At 43.0% G+C, this 22,180-nt stretch overlaps 1 protein-coding gene across 5 annotated transcripts in view; it reads left to right on the forward strand.

Annotated features, from left to right (window-relative positions):
• Positions 1–370: 370 nt before the first annotated feature.
• megf11 (multiple EGF-like-domains 11) overlaps positions 371–22,180 on the forward strand; it is a 361,348-nt gene continuing 339,538 nt past the window's right edge. For 4 of the 5 annotated variants that reach the window (XM_080214084.1, XM_080214087.1, XM_080214089.1 and 1 more), the window contains exons 1-2: positions 371–487; positions 14,197–14,279. The gene's annotated coding sequence lies outside the window, so the exon portion shown is untranslated. The remainder of the gene's footprint in view (positions 488–14,196; positions 14,280–22,180) is intronic. The other variant, XM_080214085.1, reaches the window with a different exon arrangement.

Raw genomic sequence — 22,180 nt, forward strand, 5'->3', positions numbered from 1 at the left:
TAGCTCAAGGTGCTGTGCAGAAATAGGTTCTAAGGAGGTTTTAAAGGTGCCTTCTTCTGTTCCGAAATGCCACGGAACACGGAGCCAATATCTAATCATCAGTGCAGTAAATATAAACCACGTCGCCTCTGTACTGTGCTGCTCCTTATCTCTTTCTCCAAAGCTTCAGTAAGCAAAGCACTTTCTGAAAGCATACAAGAGTGTAGATGATTTTCCTTTCATCCAACCAGAAGCGGAATAGATGGGCAAGTACCGAGCACCAATAGGGACTCAGTGTGGCCAGTTCAATGGTGAATTCCCCCAGGCGTTTGCAGTATGGTGTAAGGGATTACTTGCTGTATGTATAAATGCTTCAATGCAATGGCCGCGGTATAGTGTCCAGGGATTGACATACATCCCGGACAACTTATTGCCATGTTCTGTTAAGATCATGATTTCGCCTTCCGATTTCGCCCAAATAAGAACAGGTATGGACGTGAATTGAAATGTAAGTACCATAGTTCTAATGATTTGAGCTCTTTGCACTGTATCTGGGAAGTTAGAAATGCATATTGAATTTAAAAAGTCTTTTTTTTTAAGAATTAAACGTTTCTTAATATAAATGCCGCTCCTTCAGGTCATTTCCAGAATTCTCTCTTGTTCTGCATTGAAGCATCCAACCAGCAATGTTTCTAAGGCGGATGCTGTAATTGTGATTAACTTTCTTTCTAATTAGAATTTTAGGAAGATTTAGGGCTGCCGTTGCGGGTTTTTTTTGATCATTGGTTTCCGGACTAAGTGGTCCAGACTTTGCAGGGGGAACTGGCTTGAGCTACTGAGCTCGAGAGTGCCAAGCAGAGGATTTGATTTGCGGTTTAAAAGAACAATTGTCGAGAGAAAACAACCTCCGGATGATGCTATCTGCCAACTTCTTTTCGCTTCACTCATTGTTGGGTGAAACGCCAAACTAACAGAATGTTAAGAATGCGTTTCCTACATTACAACAGTGACTACATTTCAGACATCCTTCACTTGACCGAAAAGCGCTTTGGTTCATCCTGAGGTCGCGAGAGGCGCTATATAAACGCAAGACTTTTTTCTTCTTTCACGGTAATTTCCGCTGGTAAAGTGCCTTGGATGAGTATTTTGTCATGTTTGCACAGGGAGAACACAAGTGTTTTATCAGTGTTATTTTACATCGAGTGCAAAGGTTGAGATAAGAATATTGGTAACAGGCTGCAGAAGTCGCAGTCGTAGAGTCCAGCGTGTGATTGTGGCGGAGTGCACCAAACTGTATCAACAAGAACATGTTTGAACGCTAACAGTGCCACACTCTTTGTTTAATAGGAGCCCCGATGGTAATTCTCTGTCACAATGTCAGCTTGTTACATTTTATAAAAAGCTGCTTTCTAACAATTCATCCCCTCCCAAAGAACAATGTCAACATTTCACGCTATTTCATCCCTCCGTATTCCTTAATTATCATTTCTCAACGATCCCATGAAGAACTATAATAACAGGGGGAAGATGAGGATCACAAGTAGGACTTTAATTTTCAGAAAAATATATTCATTAAAGTTGTTGCAAAAAATACAATACATAACAATTCGATACTAGATAACGTAATCCAGTTCAATTACTTTCGATATATCACGTATGAGGTGATACTGTGTGTGTATATATATACATTTACAATGTTTATAATGTACTGTTCGCGTCAAACATTCATTCAGTGCCTGAGGGGGTTTGAATGGGTTCCAACTGCTCCGTGTACTATGACAGAAGTCGGTAGGATTATATATGAAACATAAATCTTGGGGCAGCACAGGCTGAATTCGGATGGAAGTTGCAAACTGTTACCTTCTGATACCGCTTTTAACTAGGCATGGACGTGGAGAAATATATCGAGGTGAGAGAAGCCGCAATTGCTGGACTAAACTCAGAGAGGTCGGCGATGGAGCTGACAGTGAAAGGTTACTGTAGTGCACTCTGTAACCAGGGCTTCTATTGGGGCAAGTTTGTACCACGACACAAACTTTTGCAGGGGATCCGGATTATTTTAGCTTCCAGATCCAGAGGATGTGGTAAAAGAGGCAACATCACTTTTTATACAGCGCCGATAGTTTAGAAATGTGTCCCAGGTAGGTTTCCAGAGGGACGGAGAACAGACAAATACGGACGGGATATAATTTTTATTCGTTCCCGGGATGCGAGAGTCGCCAGAAAGGCAGGCATTTATCGCCCATCTCCAATTATCCCTCAGAAGCAGATGGGACCAAAGATTTAGTCAAATAAATGGCGTTCAGTGAGGCAAGGACATTTCACATCCCTGGAGCCGGTCACTTCACTCTGGGATACACCTGATTTCACAACCATCACCTTCCTCAAGGTAATAATCTGCCAAATGCAGGGGTGGGGGATGGGGGACTACATTGGTGGGAAAAGGAATCAAAAGAGCCATTTAATTTAGTACAGCATCAAAACAAAGGGTGCACAGATTCCGCCCCCCCACCACCCCACGGCCCCCCTAACGCACACCTCTGTCCTGCTTCAATGTACAAGCCCCAGATTTTGGAAACAATCCCTGAATTGAAAACTCAGAAACAAAAATTGCTGGAAATACTCAGCAGACGAGGCAGCATCTGTGGAGAGAGAAACACGATTACGCTTTCAGGTCCATGGCCTTTGGACGGAACTGAATTAAAGATTGCTACCATTCCTTGTCTGGTATCCGTTATAGAAACACCCAGGGTCAGGCAGACTCAGTAAGAGCTTTCCCAGTAACTCCGCATTGTTGGCGGGAAATCCAAAACTTTTCGAACAATGAGAAAAGTGGAAGAGTATAAAACAACATCTGTGAGAAATGGAGTTTGGTTTGAAACACGTAGTCAATGTGTAAAATAATATTGAGTAATTCTTCAAAGAGAAATAAATAGGTAATGTGATTGCTTTGAAATGTAATTGGGCCAAACAATTTAACGTAAGGCCGATTTTTTTGAATGTACCGATTGCTTTATTTCGTATCTAACGCATTTATTTGACTAAATTCTAAATTAACAGTTCAAAATGAGTTAAAAAAAATCCACTCTCCTCTTAAAAACAGTTACAGTAAGATCCAGAGGAAAATAGAGACAAGTTATACTATCTGGAACCACAGAACTGTGCAACTCTTTCTGTCTCTGGTTGTTAAAACAGAAAATTCGAAAATTACTTTTCGTGAAAGAGAGAGTTAAAATTGCAACCTGCGGACGGAAAAGCAACATCACCCTCTCTGCTGCATAATACGTGCGCAAAAGAGTGATGGTCGGGAACAAGATGACATTTGCTGCTTTCCTTTACCCACATACAGAATAAAAGGTGAGTTGAGCTTGGACTAAGATTCTCCTTGTTGTGCAGCACATGGTCCAGGGGTAGGGAAGGGGCCAGAGCGGGGAATGGCCGCCACCCACTTCTGAGCTTCAGAGCGGTATATTACCACACCGTAAATCTCTGGGTCCGCCCCTCCTCAAAATTCATTTAGATGAGCATTTGAAACTCCACAGCATACCAGGCTATGGACCAAGTGATGGAAAGTGGGATCAGAATAAATAGGTATTTGATGGCTGGCACAGACACGATGGGCCAAAGGGCTTCTTTCTTTCTGTGCTGTAAAACTCTAGGACCCTCCCTCAAAGCTCTGTGATCCCCCTGCCCACCAAGCTCTGGGATCCCTCCCATCCCCTCAAGGCTGTGGGAACTGTCCCCTCCCTCAAGTATTACGCTCCTAGCTGATGTTACTACTAGACAGGGGCTCAGAATGGAACCCTGGCTCGATTGTATCTCAAGGGGAGGCAATGGCACAGTGGTATTGTCACTACACTAGTAATCCAGAGATGCAGAGTAATGGTCTGGAGACCGAATTTGAATCCCACCAATGTAAATTCAATAAAAAAAAGCATTGGAAATTAAAAGTCTAATGACCATGAAGCCACTGTTGATTGTTGTAAAAACCCACCTCACTCATTAATGTCCTTTAGGAAAGAGCCTGGTCTGTCCTTATCTGGTGTGATCCCAGACTCACAGTAATGTCCTCTGAAATGGCTGAGCAAACTATTCAGTTGTATTGAATCACTGCAAAGAAAACAATGAGGGAGTGAAACCGGATGGACCACCTGGCATTCACCAGGCTCCAGAAATGACAACGTTAAACCCAGCCCTGTCCAGACTGTCCTCCTTACTAACATCTGGAGGCTGGTGCCAAAATTGGAACAGCTATCTCAGCAGCTTGACATACTCAGAACCATACCTTACAGGTAATGTCCCAGACACCACCATCGCCAATCCCAGGTATGTCCTGTCCAACCAGCAGGACAGACCCAGCCGACGTGGTAGCACAGTGATATATAGTCATGAGTGAGTTCCTGGCAAGTCCTCAACATTGGCTCTGGACTACAAAAAGTCCATCATAAAGTCAGAAGTAGGGATATTCACTGATGATTGCACAATGTTCAGCACCATTTGTAACTCCTCAGATACTGAAGCAGTCCACGTTCCAAATGCAGCAATACATGGATAATACCCAGGCTTGGGCTGACAAGTGGCAGGTAATGTTTGTGCCACACAAGTGCCAGACAATGACCATCTCCAGCAAGAAAGGATCTAACCATCATCCCTTGATATTCAATGGCATTACCATCACTGAATTCCCTGCTATCAACATCCCAGGGGTTACCGTTGACCAGAAACTGAAGTGGACTAGCCATATAAATACTGTGGCTACAAGAGCAGGTCAGAGGCCAGGAATCATGTGATGAGCAACCCACCTTCTGACTCCCCAAAGCCTGCCCACTATCTATAAGGAGGAAGTCAGGAGTGTGGTAGAACATTTTCCTGGATGAGGGCAGCTCAACAACGCTGAAGAAGCTCAACAACATCCAGGTCAAAGCAGCCCATTTGATTGTTACCACTTCTATAAACATTTAATTCCTCCACAACCAATGAACAGTGACAGCATTGTGTACTATCTACAAGATGCATTGCAGGAACTCACCAAGATTCCTTAGACAGCACCTTCCAAACTCACAACCACTACCATCTAGAAGGGCAAGAGCAGCAGCTACCTGGGAACAGCACCACCTGAAAGTTCTCCTTCAAGTCAATCACCCTCTTGACTTGGAAATATATTGCCATTCCTTCATTGTTGCTGGATCAAAATCCTGGAACTCTCTCTCTAATAGCACTGTGAGTATACCTACACCTCAGGCACTGCAGTGGTTTAAGAAGGCAGCTCACTACCACATTCCCAAGGGCAACAAGGGATGGGCGTTAAATGTTGGCAGAGCTCATGTCCCCTAAATTAATCTTTAAAACTTTTTGAAGATATGGATGAATAGAGTCACAGAACTGGCAATTAACTTTCAATAATAAAACCTTTACTAAATAAGAAATGATTCACTACGATATACTAAACCTTCACTCCACCTATGTCTTTACAAATGTATACAGATTTGTAAAGATGCTATCAGTTACAACCATATGTCTTATATACCAATATTATTTTAAGTATACAGCCAATGTAAATCAATAGGTAAAATGTGGTCAGAAACACCACACTCTGAAACCAAGTGACAGATGCCACCCAAGACAACCTCTGTGGATTTCTCATCAAATCCCTCCTGATGCCTGTCACTCTGACTTCCACCTGAGTGTTTCCACACTCCACTCTCACCTTGGAATCTTCTCCCAAATAATGGTTTCTCTTGGATACCTTCACCAAAGATACGCTTCCAGGATTTCAATCTCTCTTTTCAGTATTCCTCTGCTTTGGATTGTCACCTGCATTCAAGCTTCCATGCAATCTCTCACGCACTCAACCATGCCAACAGAACACAATGCTTCACATGCTGTATTAATATGTGACCAAACATTTGATGTAGTTTGGATGTCTGGCTTCTCACCTAACTAGCTTTAAATCTGGTTCTTGTAGGTGCCTCTTTAACTCAGAGCACATTTTCAGATTTTTACTTTAACTTCACTGAACATGACCTTGTTCAACTTCTTGTTCTTTGTTCCTTTAACTCAAATTTGTTCCTGAGACATTCCGTTGTCCCAACTCACCTTGGCGGGGATCCAAAGGTGGTTCACAAGAATGATCCCAGGAATGAAGAGTTTGTCACATGAGGAGCAGTTGAGGAATCTGGCTCTGTACTCGATGGAGTTTAGAAGGATGAGATGGGATCTAATTGAAACTTACAGAATATTGAGAGACCTAGATAGAGTGGATGTGGAAAGGATGTTTCTACCAGTGGGAGAGACTAGAACATGAGCGCACAACCTCAGAATGGAGGGATGGTCCTTTAAAACAGATGAGGAGGAATTTCTTCAGCCAGAGCGTGATGAATTTGTGGAACTAATTGCCACAGAGGGCTGTGTAGGCCAGGTTGTTGAGTGTCTTTAAGATGGAGATAGATACGTTCTTGATCAACAAGAAGATCAAGGGTTATGGGGAGAAGGCAGGAGAATGGGGATGAGAATCATATCTACCATGATTGAATGGCGGAGCAGACTCAATGGGCCAAATGGCCTAATTCTACTTCTATATCTTTCTGGACTTTATTTTGCTATTTTTGGAAGTCTGCTCTCCAAGGATCCTGTGTCCTGTCCAGCTTTTCATAGGTCCAGCTAAAACTGATTGATAAGTTCTTTCTATCATAGGATGACGCTGATTGCTAAACAACAAGCTAGTTTTCCTTTAAGCCCCGTTTGCTTTCATGTCATAAACTCTTTCAATACAACGCAGGCACAGTTCAAAGTGAAACCAAAACCCACAAACATGTAGGACGTGTCGCTTTCGCTGAAGCTAAGTAAAATTTTAACCTTTTCTTATCCAAGAAAAACAAAATTTATTTCAAATTAATAAGCCGAGGTAATAAGCCGTGGATAACGAAGGAGGTGAAGGAAAGTGTTAAATTAAAAGCGGAGGCATTTAGAGTAGCTAAGAGTAGTGGGCAAGAAGAGGATTGGGAGAGGTTTAAATGTCAAGAAAGATTGACAAAGAAGTTGATAAAGAAGGGTAGGAGAAACTATGAAGCCGGGCTAGCGCTTAATATAAAAAAGGATAGCAAGAGTTTTTATAAATACATAAAAAGGAAGAGGCTGGCTAGGGTGAACATTGGTCCCTTAGAGGATAAGAAGGGGGACTTAATGGTAGGGGATGGGGATATGGCTGAGGTCTTGAATAACTTTTTTGTTTCTGTCTTCACGGAGGAGGACGTGAATAATTTGCCGGGTGTTAGAGATGGAAAGGTGGTAGGACTGGAGGGTCTTAATGACATTACTGTTACTAGAAAGGTGGTGCTCAACAGACTGGAGGGGCTGACTGTGGACAAGTCCCCAGGACCGGATGGAATGCATCCGAGGGTTCTGAAAGAAATGGTGGAGGTGATAGTGGATGCCTTGGTGGTTATTTTCCAGACGTCGCTGGATTCCGGGGAAGTGCCGGAAGATTGGAAAACGGCTAATGTTACGCCGTTGTTTAAGAAGGGTGCCAGGCAAAAGGCAGGGAATTATAGGCCGGTTAGTTTAACATCTGTTGTAGGTAAAATGTTAGAATCCGTCATCAAGGAGGAAATAGTGAGGCATCTTGAGGGGAATTGCTTGATAGAGCAGACGCAGCACGGTTTCGTTAAACGGAAGTCGTGTCTGACAAATTTACTGGAGTTCTATGAGGATGTGTCTAGGGCGGTGGATAGAGGAGAGCCGGTGGATGTGGGTCTTTCTTGATTTTCAGAAGGCGTTTTACAAGGTACCTCACAAGAGGTTATTGCAGAAGGTCAGGGGACATGGAGTTGGGGGTAGGGTGTTAGCATGAACAGAGGATTGGTTGTCAAATAGGAGGCAGAGAGTGGAGGTCAATGGGTGCTATCCGGATTGGCGGTTGGTGACTAGTGGAGTGCCCCAGGGGTCGGTGCTGGGGCCTCAGCTATTTACCATTTATATAGATGATCTGGAGGAGGGAACCGAGTGTATGGTGTCGAAATTTGCTGATGACACCAAGATTGGTGGAACGGCAAATTGTGTGGAGGGTGTGGAGAGTCTGCAGAAGGATCTAGATAGGTTGGGCGAATGGGCCAGGAACTGGCAAACAGAATTTAATGTTGGCAAGTGCGAGGTGGTCCACTTTGGTAGGAATAATGGAAGGAAGGATTATTACTTACATGGCGAAAAACTGCAGCAGGCGACGGTGCAGAGGGACCTCGGGGTCCTTGTGCATGAGTCGCAAAAACCCAGCTTGCAGGTGCAGCAGGTGGTCAGGAAGGCGAATGGGACGCTGGCCTTCATAGCGAGGGGGATTGAATATAAAGGTAGGGAGGTCTTGCTGCGGCTGTATAGGGCATTGGTGAGGCCGCAGCTGGAGTACTGTGTGCAGTTTTGGGCGCCATACTTATGCAAGGATATTTTGGCCTTGGAGGGAGTGCAGAGGAGGTTTACTAGGCTGATGCCGGAGTTGAGGGGGTTGAGCTATGAGGAGAGGCTGAATAAACTAGGCTTGTACTCGTTAGAGTTCAGAAGAATGAGGGGAGATCTCATTGAGATGTATAAGATGATGAATGGGATGGATAGGATAGAGGTGGAGAGACTCTTCCCGCTCAGAAAGGATAGTAGGACTAGGGGGCACAGCCTCAAGATAAAGGGGTGGCGGTTTAGAACGGAGTTGAGGAGGAACTTCTTCACTCAAAGGGTGGTGAATCTCTGGAATTCTCTGCCCGTTGAAGTGGTGGAGGCTACCTTGCTAAATATTTTTAAGACGCGGGTTGATGGGTTTTTGATAAGAGAGGGGATTAAGGGTTATGGGGAGAGGGCGGGAATGTGGAACTGAGTCACGACAGATCAGCCATGATCTTATTGAATGGCGGGGCAGGCTCGAAGGGCTAGATGGCCTACTCCTGCTCCTATTTCTTATGTTCTTATGTTCAAATTACTTAAAGCTTTCTAATATTTCTAATAACCACTGATACAAATATAGATTATTTAAAACCAACTCTGTTTCCTAACATAAAATTCTGGGATGCCAGCCCCAAGGCTCTGGAACACTTCAGGGCTCTGGGCCTATCAATGCTTTGCATGTCACCACCCGCCCCCCCCCCCCCCCAATGGCTCTGGGACCCCTCCCCCCTCTGGGCTCTGGGACCCCTCTCCCCTCAGGGCTCTGGGACCCCTCCCCTTAGAGCTTTGGGACCCCTTGCCCAAGGCTCTGGGACCCCCTCAGGGCTTTGGGACCACTCCCTAGCCCTCCCCTCTTTCCCCTATCCCCTTCCTCCTGGGCAGGTTAGAATTAAACCTTTAATAATCCGTTTAATTTTAATCTTTTTGAAATGTTTTGGTTGGGTGATTTATCACTTCCCCAACATTTAAATTCCCACGACACAAAGAGAGAAAAGTCCTCCGCTCCGAACAATCAACCAGACTGGAAACTATTGCCTGGATTCTCTCTCCACAGACACGGCCGGACCCGCTGAAACTTTACAGCATTTTCTGTTTCAGATTTCCAGCATCCGCAGTATTGAGTTTTAATCTTTATATTTCCAGTGCTGAGGGTGTGTTTTGTTTTATGAATGAGTCGGAATCACAGCCCCGGACATTGTCTGCTTCCTGGGCTGCTCACAAAGCGCTGGAGGAGGCCATTCGGCCCGTCCGTCCAATGCTAGCTCTCCGAAAGCACAAGTTGCGTTGTAAGAACTCATTCATAACACACGTTAATCAGTGTGTGTTTGTGAGTGTGAGTGCTGGACCTATTCTGCTGAATCATTTCGAATCTCCTGTGGCAATTTGACCTGAGGTAGAAAAAGTGCAATAAAAGTTAAGCCTTTTCTTTCTGAATCTTAAAGACGCTCCTAGTTTCCGCGAGGAAAACAGATTGAACAGGCTGGTCACACATGGGATATCTGTTTAAAATATCCTAGCCTCGCCTCCACGTAAATGCCGAGTTATCAAGATAGATACACTGTAACATTTGCTTACTAGACTAATCCTCTCATTAATAGCACAGCAAATTCCCGAAGGGCCACAACGCTGTCACACCAATTACATACATTTAATTTCTCTCCTCAAGCAGCTCGGAGACGTTTCTTCCTTTGTGAGTGAATGCGTGGGATATTCCTGAGTTTTCACTTTGGAATAAAAACGTTGGTTGGCTTGGAGGAACACAATGCAGAATTTCTCCCAGGGAAGCCGGGATGGAGCAATGAAGAAAAAGTCTCCACTTTCTCCTTTTGGGTAAAAACCCGGATTATTTCCTCTGCATGGTTCACTCCACAATTCAAAACCGGGGCTGATTCTATCAAACAAGCGGCTGCGTCCTGCAGCCAGCCTGTAACTTTCCCGATCGGTTGGTTACTGGGGCGGGGGAAATAATCCTCAGGGATTGTATAAGTGACAAGCTATTTTGCTAATTGACCGGTTTGGAAATGGGATGCTTTTTTTTTCAAAAATACCTTTTATTATTAAAATAGCCTCATGCTGCAATTTGGAACTCGGCTATTCTCCACCCTGAGTCTTCGCTGTAATCTCTATTTTAATTTATCAATCGAAGGCTATAAATTAACTTTGAAGAACGGACGGGAGTTGCGATGGCTTGCTGCCAACAGCCTCGGATGAGTCAAGACTTTATCTTGCAAACTGCCAGAAATGGAGCTGGTGGTGGCCAAAGGTCGGGTGGGGGAGAGTGCGTTATATCTACGTTAAAGATGTGTTTTTAACTCGCTCTTCGTAGTATCTGATCAATAAGTCCCTCTAAGTCTGCATTCACTTCTTGGGTTATTCCTAAATATCTTTTTTTCCCCCCAGTAGGGACAATGTAAACTGCTTTCTTCTTTAAGTCAAAATTGCAAGAGCTCCAATCAGAAAGCAGAGAAGGGGCTTTGAGGAGGAGAGTGAACATTCCCGTCAGTACCCCGACACCAGAGACCTCCAGTACACCTTCCTTTCAACTCTTGAATAGACTGTTCCAATCTGGCCTCTAATGCACAGTACAGATAGGCTAGGTTGTGTTGCTCCATCAGAAGGCAAATTTTTGCCTTTCATCAAGGCCTGTCCATCAAAGGGAACACTTCACACTTGATTGATTTGAGGCAGGGTGAGAGACATAGTTGAGATAGGGAACATTATTTGTTAGATATTGACTGGGAATTCATGGATCAAGCAAAATGGACTGGGATGATGTACACAAATTGTAACAAATGCATTAAAATTGGCCACTCAAATTCAAACCAGAGTCTGCACTTGGAGTCAAGGTAAGCAGAAATTAAACTTCTGAAAATGCTACCTTTAGCCTGACTGCAGTATTATGGGAATTAACTGCATCTTGTTTGGACATTTTCTTTCCCAACATATCACAGAAATATAGAAACTCGGAGCCGGAGTAAGCCATTCAGCCCTTTGAGCCAGGAACCTTTATCTCAATCCATATTCATAGAATCATAGAATTCTATGAAGTGCAGAAGGAGGCCATTCAACCCATTGAGCCAACTCTGCTATTCAGTATGATCATGACCGATTCTCTTCTCAACTCCATACTCCTGCACTCTCTCCATACCCTTTGACACCTCTAGAAATCTATCTATTTCCTTCTTAAGCATATTCAGTGATTTGGCCTCCACATCTTTCTGTGGTAGAGAATTCCACAGATTCACCACTCTCTAAGTGAAAATGCAGTAAAAAGTCTGACAACACCAGGTTTTAGTCCAACTGATTTATTTGATAATAGACTCACAAGCTTATTATCAAATAAATCGGTTGGACTAAAACCTGGTGTTGTCAGACTTTTTACTGTGTTTACGCCAGTCCAACGCCAGCATACCCACATCATAAGTGAAAATGGCCAGCCCCTTATCCCGAAACTGTGATCCCCTGTTCTAGACCTCCCCAGCCAGAGGAAACAACATTCTTGCATCCGGTCTGTCCAGCCCTGTCAGAATTTTAAATGTTTGAATGAAATTCCCCCACCCCCATTCTTATAAATTCCAGAATACAGGCCCAGCTGACCCAATCTCTTCTCATATGATAATGCTGCCATCCCAAGAATCAGTGTGATGAATCTTTGCTACATTCCCTCTATGACAAATATATCCTAGCTAAAGAGACCAAAATTGCATACAATACTCAGGTGTTGTCTAACCAAGGTCTTGAACAGCTACAATAAAACATCCTTGCTCCTGTGCTCAAGTCCTCTTGCAATGAAAGCCAATATACCATTTGCCTTCCTAACATATGCTTTAACTTAGCACACTAACCTCTTACGTGGGACTTTATCCAAAGTTTCTAAAAATGCAAATACATCACATCCACTGGTTCACCCTTATCTATTCTACTAGTTACATCCTCAATAAACTCCAGTGGGTTTGTCAAACATGATTTCCCTTTCATAAATCCACACTGACTCTGTCTATTCCTGTTGATAGTTTTCTAAGTGTCCTGTTATCACATCCTTTATAATGCACTTAGTATTTTCTGAACTATTGATGTTAGGCTAACCGGTCCCATAACTCCCTTTTCTCTCCATCCCTCCTTTTTTAAATAGCAGGGTTACATTTGCCACCCTCCAATCTGCTGGGACTGTTCCAGAATCTACAGAATGTTGGAACATGACCAGCAACACATCCATTATTTCTATGTGGATCCACTACTTCACCTTCTTTAGTACCCAGAGATCTAAATTATCAGGCCCTGGGGATTTAACAGCTTTCAGCCCCAGTAATTCCTCCAGCGCTATTTATTTAATAATACTAATTTCCTCTTCCTCATTATACCCTTGGTTCCTTAGCATTTCTGGGAAGTTATTTGTGTCTTTCTCCATGAAGACAGAGCTAAAGTAATTGTTTAATTCCTCTGTTATTCCCTTGTTCTCCATTTTAAATTCTGCTGTTTCAGACCTATATTTGCCTTCATTAATTCTGTTCTTTTTATACTCTTCTAGAAGCTTTTACAGACAATTTTTACATTACTTGCAAGTTTACTCTTACTGTCTATTTTTCCCCTTTTAATCAGTCCCTTGGTCCTCTGTTGCTAAATTTTGAACTGCTCCCAATCCTCAGGCTTTCTACTATCATTCCCCTCAACCACAATGCTTTGCATTTATATAGTGTCTTTAATGTATTATAGTATCCCAGTGTGCTTCTTGGTATTGTTATTAGGCAGAACTTGAAACTTAGTCACAAAGGGAATTATTAGGGCAGGTGGCATGGTAGCACAGTGATTAGCACTGTTGCTTCACAGCACTAGCAACCTGAGTTTGATTCCCAATATGGGTCACTGTCTGTGTAGAAATTGTACATTCTCCCAGTGTCTGCATGGGTTTTGTCGGGTTGCTCCGGTTTCCTCCCACAATCTGAAAGACATGCTGGTTAGGTGCATTAATCCAAACTGTAGCGACTGGGGGAATTTCACAGTAACTTCATTGCAGTGTTAATGTAAGCCTTACTTGTGATTAATAAATAAACTTTTTTTTAAAAAGTGGTTGACCCTTACACGCCCTCTGAAATGGCCGAGCAAACCACTCTGTTGTATTCAACGACTACAAAGAAAACAATGAGGAATAAAACCAGACAGACTACCTGGCATTGGGAATTTCACAGTAACTTTGTTGCATTGTTAATGTAAGCCTTAGTTGTGACTAATAAAGAAATAAACTTCAAGCAACCAAAAGCTCAGACGAGGAGAGAGGTTGTAGATGAGGTGAAGAAGCAGGTGGAGAGGTTTACAGAGGGTGTTCCAGAGCTTGGGATTTGGATAATAGAGGCAAGGCTGCCAGTGGTAGATTGAAAGAAATTGGGGATGCACAGGAGACCAAATTTGGAGTAATGCATAGTTTTCAAATGATTGGAGGTTTGGATGAAGTTAGATTGATTGGAGGGGTGCAGCTATGGAGGTATTTAAATACAAAGGTGAGAATTTAAAAACTGAGATATTGCAGGACTGGGAGTTAATGCAGGTTTGTGACAACATGTGAGGGTATATGTGCCTTGTTACGAAAAGCACCTATTTTTGGTATACATGGTGCAAATCCTTTCTAACCAAGAGAATGGGCTTTGTTGAAGAATCTGTTTCTTTGATACAGCCAATAATTATAATGTGCAATTCAATAATGGTTATGACCATTTTCAATAACAGAGAACCTAACTGTCTCCTCTTGACATTCAATGGCATTATCATCACGAACTACCAACCATTAACATCCCACAGGATACCATTGACCAGAAACTTAATTGAACTAGCTGTATAAACACTGTGGCTACCAGGGGAAGTCAGATGCTGAGAATTTTGTGGTGAGTAATCCACTTCATTATTTCCCAAAAGCCTGTTTATCATCTACAAAACACAAGTCAGGAGTGTGACAGAATACTCTCCACTTGCCTGGATGAGTGCAGCTCAAACAACACTAAAGAAACTCAACATTACCCAGTGCACAGAAAAACGTATTCAATTGACACCCATTTACCTCCTTGAACACTCACTCCATCACCAGCACATAGTGGCAACTATGTGTGCCTTATACAATGACGCACTGGAGAAACCTGCCACGGCTCCTAGAGCACCTGCCAAATCCATGACATCTGCTTCTCAGAAGCACAAGGGAAGCAGCTGCCTGGGAACACAATTACCTGTAGGTTTTCCTCCAAGTGACACACCACCCTGACTTGCAAATCTATTGCTGCTTCTTCATTGTTGTTGGATCAAAATCCTGCAACTCCCTCTCTAACAACACCTATTTTACCATTTTTATTCTAAGTGCTGGGTGGACTTGAAACTGGGAGTGTTTCAGATCTGACTTTTAGACTCGTTCCCAGGCACCCCCATACACCTGAAAAAATATCAGTGACTCTGAATTGTACTGTAAAAGCCTGTTGGTGGAGCTTAACATGCTCGAAACCCTGCAGCTCCGATTGGCGCCTCCAACTGCGCATGCGCAGAAAAAAACATGATAGAACGCTGCTTGCCTGCCACATCATTCCCGGGCTAGATAATGCCTCCCTTTGGCCCCCACAGACCTTGCCCTACCCCCACAACTTTACTGACCCCTCTATCCCCCCATCCCCCTCTGCCGCCCAGACAGATCACGGCTCCCTCTCCTCTCCCCCCACCAATCTCAGGCAGAGTAGCAGCAGACCCCTCCCCTTCTTCCCCGCTGATCTCAGGTGGAGTGGCAATGGACCCTCCTTTCCCTCCACTGATTTCAGGCAGAGTGGCAGTGGACCCCTCTTCCCCCTCCCCACTGATCTCAGGCAGAGAGCCATCAGATGCTAGGCGCCTATCTCCTCACTAACTGCAGCACCCGAATCGGACTTTTATAGAGCATGCCTGTTTCACACCAATTCTGGATGGGTGAACCTGGTGGTAAAGGGGGAAGTACTGGTAAAGTAATGCGGCACGCAGCCCATTAAGTCAATTTAAATGCATGAAAATGCATTTAAATGGCTGTTGCGTCCATTTCAGGCACAGTCCTGATTGCAGCCATTTTCCTGTCTTCGTAAAAGGGGAACTGGTGAGGAGGCAGGCGCGGATCGCGCTACTCACCTCATGCCCAACTTTACTAAGTTTTCGTACCCGAAAATGGGTGCCATGCGATGATAAAATCAGGCCCTGTGTGAGTGCCAACATTTCATGAACTGCAGCAGTTTAAGATGATGACTCACCACTACCTCCTCAATAGTAATTAGAGATGAACAATAAATACCGGCTCTCCAGCAAAACCTACATCCAACAAACAAATAAATAAAAACATATTTTTGCTTGTAGCCAAAAGAAAATTGCAAATCTTTGTGCACATAATTTCTTTAGGAATTTAACTACTTGATTTGTGAGCAGCTTGTAAGACAGGACCAAGAGTGGGAGAAGATAATCTGAACATTCAGAATAACATTTTTCAAATAAATAAATTGAGTTTCTTAGAAAGGTTCTGGGAATTATTGTTAAATGAAGAGTACTAGACAAGAGTTAGATAGTAAATGAACTGCGACTACACTGGGTGCCCACTATAAACATGGTCTGTAATAGCATGAAAGCAATGTAACATGATATGGTATAGCATGTAATCACTATGACATGATCTCCAATAGCTTGTAACCAATATAGTATGGTCTGGATCCCAAAATGTTTAAGTAAATTTATCATTTCAAAGTATTTCAAACATTGTTGGAATATAAATCTTCCATAAATGATTATGAACCAGCCACAACCTTGTGACTAGTTAAGTGCTATTTTTCTCTGTATAAATATTAGTCAAACTTGCAGTGATACCCATACAAAGATCAATGTGAAACAGGGTAGGATTTTTCTCCCACTCCATTGCGTGTTTGGTGGTGGCAGGAGGCAGCACACCTCTCCCTGGTAGCGGGATCTAATGGTCCTGCTGTTGTCAATAGGGTTTCCAGTTGAATGCAGCCCTCATCACCTGGAAAACCCGTGGTGGGGGTGCATTGTTGGCAGGGCTGTATGATCCCACTGGTGTGAACAGCAGCAAGATTTTGCTGATAGTGTATGCAAAATCATGAAGGGAAAAAGTCTTTGCTGAGGAGCTGAAAATCATCACCCAGATTAACGATGGTGCCAGGAAAGCATCTGTTTCATAATGAGTAAGGATCGCTGAATCAACACTTTGTGGTGCCTTAAAGATGAAGAGTAACTGAGGAAAGTTTCAATGGAGATTGATGAAGGAGGTCAAACAAAAAAGAAAGCCCAAACTTCTGACAGCATACCTCCTGCAAAACTCCCTCAACAGAGAGCCAAATGCACATTCTCCTACCCAGTCCTGTTACTCAAGCTCAGAATAAAAGGTCTTTCCAACAAAGGACTTAAAAATAGTACCACCCAATGATGAGCCAGTAAGGATGCTTAGCAAGATTTGAATACTGGTGCAGCATTTTACAAGTTACTATAAGGAAATGATGGTCTGTGGTTTAGCCAGGAATAACACCATTTCTCACTGAATGAAAGAAGAATTTATACAAAGGAGGATACATGGAAGAATGGCACTTTACTGCAAAATGTTACCAGAGAAGACATTCGCAATTAGAAACAGCACCAACTGAATGTCCAGCTTTATCAGATACAGACAAGGTTTGATAGTCCCTTTTGCTGAAACAGATCTGATCTATATAAGCTGACTCCAAACATCTTTAAGAAGTTTTTCAAACTATGCTGCTTCCATCATCTAAACTTCAAATCACCACCATGCCAATACTCAACTATTGCCAAAGTCTGGATCACTTCATCAGTTTTTGAAAACTGATTCCACTGTTAACTTATACCAAATGTCAGAAAACATCTCAGGCAGAACAAGCTACAAAAGAAGCCCATCTTGCTGCTTGATAACTGCCTTGCACACTCACCACCAAAGAATCTGGTAAAACAAGGTGAGAACTTTTAATGCGTTTAGCTACCAAAAAATATGATGTCAAAAATTCAACCCCTTGATCAAGGCCTCAAATAAACATTCGAGCAGAACTACAGAAGAGAATTGATCAAGAGAGTGGTGAAGAGTAAGGACCCATGACTGTGGCTGTGCCATGCAAGGAAGTGATAATCAGTTGTATGAAAAACTTCTGAAACATGCCCTGGATCCCTCATTGGAGAAGAAAACCAATATTGACTACAGAGTGGATTTCAAAGTGTTATAATCCAGATCAGAAACTCCAAAGTGTTTTAGGGAGCCCACCCTAAGTTTTGAACTTTGAATTTGGCTAGGATAAGCATGATATATTCCACTTCAGGTGCGAGTCAAAAGATCTACTAGGGAGCTTTTATTAAACAAAGTTTATTTAAGAATATAGTTAACATGTATGGAAAGAAAATTAGCAATATTTTTTATCAATTACAAAGACAAAACAAACATGATAATGTATTATCCTTAACAAGTATATCTGAAATGTTCCAATCACACAAAACTTTCCATAGGAAGAAAAACCCTTTCCAAAGGCTTAAAGACTACAGCAAAGATTAATGCTCACATGATACTTGGACTGAGTCCTTTGGATAAATGCGTCAGTTCTCTTGAGGCAAACACAGATAAGGTTGAGGCAGAACAGCTTCCCAGAACACCAAGGCAAGACCTTGGTTGAGCCACCAACAGCAGATTCTCTACTCCAGGAAGGCAAGAAGCCTTAATTTCAGCGAACCAGCAGAATTTCCAAAACCAGAGAGAGAGAAAAACACTTCTTTTCAGCTCGATTTCCCCCTTTAAACGTGCAACTGCAGTCAAATAGAAAATGAAACCTTAAATTCACTAGGAAGGAAATAAAACTGTGCAGAGCACATGACCTGCCAATCAACGCTGCTCCTAACAATGCAGGTCATAAAAGATCCCAAAGTAAACATAAACAAAACCCATTTAAGCCACCTAAGACATAATAAAAGGAATTCTCCCACCAACTCAGCAAAAGTGACATAAACTGAGGCTGTGAGAGCTGCAGAGAACATGATTTTAAAAAAAATCTCTTAAAGGTACACTAACATCACAAAAGGCTTCACTGAAGAAGAAATACTTGAAAAGAAAGGAGAGTTATGGACCATCATTAAGCAGGAAATTGCGAGGCATCTTGAAGGGAATTGCTTGATAGGGCGGACGCAACACGGTTTCATTAAAGGGAAGTCGTGTCTGACAAATTTACTGGAGTTCTATGAGGATGTGTCTAGGGCAGTGGATAGAGGAGAGCCGGTGGATGTGGTCTTTCTGGATTTTCAGAAGGCGTTTGACAAGGTACCTCACAAGAGGTTATTGCAAAAGGTCAGGGGACATGGAGTTGGGGGTAGGGTGTTAGCGTGGATAGAGGATTGGTTGTCAAATAGGAGGCAGAGAGTGGGGGTCAATGGGTGCTATTCGGATTGGCGGATGGTGACTAGTGGGGTGCCCCAGGGGTCGGTGCTGGGGCCTCAGCTATTTACCATTTATATAGATGATCTGGAGGAGGGAACCGAGTGCAGGGTGTCGAAATTTGCTGATGACACCAAGATTGGGGGAACGGCAAATTGTGCGGAGGGTGTGGAGAGTCTGCAGAAGGATCTAGATAGGCTGGGCGAATGGGCCAGGAAATGGCAAATGGAATTTAATGTTGGCAAGTGTGAGGTGGTCCACTTTGGTAGGAAGAATGGTAGGAAGGACTATTACTTACGTGGCGAAAAACTGCAGCAGGCGACGGTGCAGAGGGACCTCGGGGTCCTTGTGCATGAGTCGCAAAAACCCAGCTTGCAGGTGCAGCAGGTGGTCAGGAAGGCGAATGGGATGCTGGCCTTCATAGCGAGGGGGATTGAATATAAAAGTAGGGAGGTCTTGCTGCAGCTGTATAGGGCATTGGTGAGGCCGCAGCTGGAGTACTGTGTACAGTTTTGGGCGCCGCACCTGCGCAAGGATATTTTGGCCCTGGAGGGAGTGCAGAGGAGGTTTACTAGGCTGATACCGGAGTTGAGGGGATTGAGCTATGAGGAGAGGCTGAATAAACTAGGCTTGTACTCGTTAGAGTTTAGAAGAATGAGGGGAGATCTCATTGAGACGTATAAGATGATGAATGGGATGGATAGGATAGAGGTGGAGAGACTCTTCCCGCTCAAAAAAGACAGTAGGACTAGGGGGCACAGCCTCAAGATAAAGGGGAGGCGGTTTAGAACGGAGTTGAGGAGGAACTTCTTCACTCAAAGGGTGGTGAATCTCTGGAATTCTCTGCCCGTTGAAGTGGTGGAGGCTGCCTCGCTAAATATTTTTAAGAAGCGGGTTGATGGGTTTTTGATAAGAGAAGGGATTAAGGGTTATGGGGAGAGGGCGGGAAAGTGGAACTGAGCCACAACAGATCAGCCATGATCTTATTGAATGGCGGGGCAGGCTCGAAGGGCTAGATGGCCTACTCCTGCTCCTATTTCTTATGTTCTTATGTTCCTATTATAATAGATCCCGTGAACACAATGTAAACAGCACTGGATTATACTTGGAGCTGAATTAGAAACTGACATCCAATCATGAATGAATATCAATGCCCAAGATGTTACCAATGAGACATATGAAATATGGGCCAATGTAAATTCCCAAAACATTCAGCATGCTGAAGAAGATGATGACGATGATGCAGAGATCGAACCAAAGGCCATCAGCCAAACAGTCATCCAGTATCTGGAAGAATTGTTAAGGCGGTTGGAAGCCACCAAAAATCAGCTGCTGGAAGTTTGACACAACCCCAGAACATTCTACATTTAGCAAAGGCAGAGGCAAGAAGAAGAACAGATAAAACTTCACTGATTTCTTCAACACATATCCACCTGTGTTGCAGTATTCACATTAATGTTTCCGGAAGAAAGAAATGTAATTGATTTGAATTGATGGTGTCATTTTGTTTGTTTTATTATTCTGGCCATTGATTTGGACCTCATGGTCTTGTGAAATGGACCCTGTTACCCTATTGTAATGTACTCCATCAGTTTAAACAGGAGGTCTCAGCACCAGATGACTTTTAAAAGATCCTCAATCCTTCTACATTTTGCTCAAACAGTAAGCAATGTCGGCCTCATCAAAGGAGCCAGGCAGGTTGGTTTTCTGGACTCAATGGTATAAGGAAGTGAAATTAAATTCACACCATCATCAAACAGATATACTTCCAGAGGAGCTCCAACATGCTGTGCCACAGGATTATAGACTGCCTTTGTGTTGTATCCTATCACTTTTTGGTGCAGCATAATTACTGAAGCATTGTTCTTTAACCACATGGTTTAAGATTGATTTGTATTGTGTGCAGATTCAGCTCCTTTGCAGCCATTGGTTCAATGATTTCTCAAAGCAAGAACATCCAAGGACATTATTGGCACTCAGTGTTTGAATTGACTATTTTTAAAGTAATTTATTTTGTGAAGACTGTTTAACTTCTATTTCTCTCCTTCCTCTGTTTTGTATTTCTCTGCGCTGCTCATTTTTCTCAGTGAAGGGGAGAGTTGTGTACCTGTCCTTATGGCTGTAACAGTCTAGTTGATGCACAAGATCGGCCAAAGGCCAAAGTCTGTGGTTTCCTCTTGGTTTCCTTTTCCATCCTTTCATTGTGGAAAGCTTGGAAAGTGAGTGTAACTGGAAAAGCCAGCATTTACTGGCCATCCCTAATCGCGCTTGAGATGGTGGTTAGCCGTTGAGCTGTTTTTGCAAATTGTACTGCTTTAATATTTAAAAATTATGCTGCTTGGGGGTGAAGGAGGTCAGGAAAATAGCTGGCACTGTGATCAGAACACATCTTTTCATTTCTTTGGATTTGATTCAAATTGATTCTGATTAATGAGATCAAATTGACTTTCTGGTGATAAAGATCTTAAGTGAAATTAATTTTAAAATTGCCAGTCTCAGATATATATTGGCCATAAATATGATTGTGTGGAAAATAGAAAACTTCGACTGGTACAGTAAGGTGTGATCTTCTGGGATTTTCACTAAGGCAGATTTTAACATCTGGCTGTGTTTTCCCAGATGTGCTTAATGCTGTTCTTAAATGCAGCAAGTGAAAATATATTCCAGTTGCAGTACTGATATCTTTCACCTTTATAAACACAATGGTTTAAATTTAAATTGTGAAGACTAAACTAAGCGTCAGTTGAAATATTATTCTGCGCACAAATCCACTGATAACTTGGTACCAATTGCACTAAATTAAAATTGGCTCAAGAAGTGGAAAAGTGCTCCATTCTACAGCACTGATTCTTCTTAAATGAAAATAAATTATACCAACAGTGGGACTCACCTTTTTTTTAGGGACTCAAAGCTACGGGGCTTCCTCTATGGAGAGAGAATAGCATGGTGTTCAATGTCTGGCTAGGGTCACTGTCTGTTTGGAGACTGCATGTTCTCCCCATGTTTGCATGGGTTTCCTCTGGTTGTTCTGGCTTCCTCCCACAGTCTGAAGAGTGTACAGGTTAGGTGCATTGGCCATATTACAATTCTCCTTCAGTGTACCCGAACAGGCGCCAGAGTACGGCAACTAGGGAATTTTCACACCAGTTCATTGCAGTATTAATGAAGCCTACTTGTGACACTAATCGTGTCTGACAAATTTACTGGAGTTCTATGAGGATGTGTCTAGGGCGGTGGATAGAGGAGAGCCGGTGGATGTGGTCTTTCTTGATTTTCAGAAGGCGTTTGACAAGGTACCTCACAAGAGGTTATTACAGAAGGTCAGGGGGCATGGAGTTGGGGGTAGGGTGTTAGCGT

Source organism: Carcharhinus amblyrhynchos, chromosome 28 (assembly GCF_965287045.1).
Source record: "Carcharhinus amblyrhynchos chromosome 28, sCarAmb.v2.hapA, whole genome shotgun sequence".
NCBI lineage: Eukaryota > Metazoa > Chordata > Chondrichthyes > Carcharhiniformes > Carcharhinidae > Carcharhinus > Carcharhinus amblyrhynchos.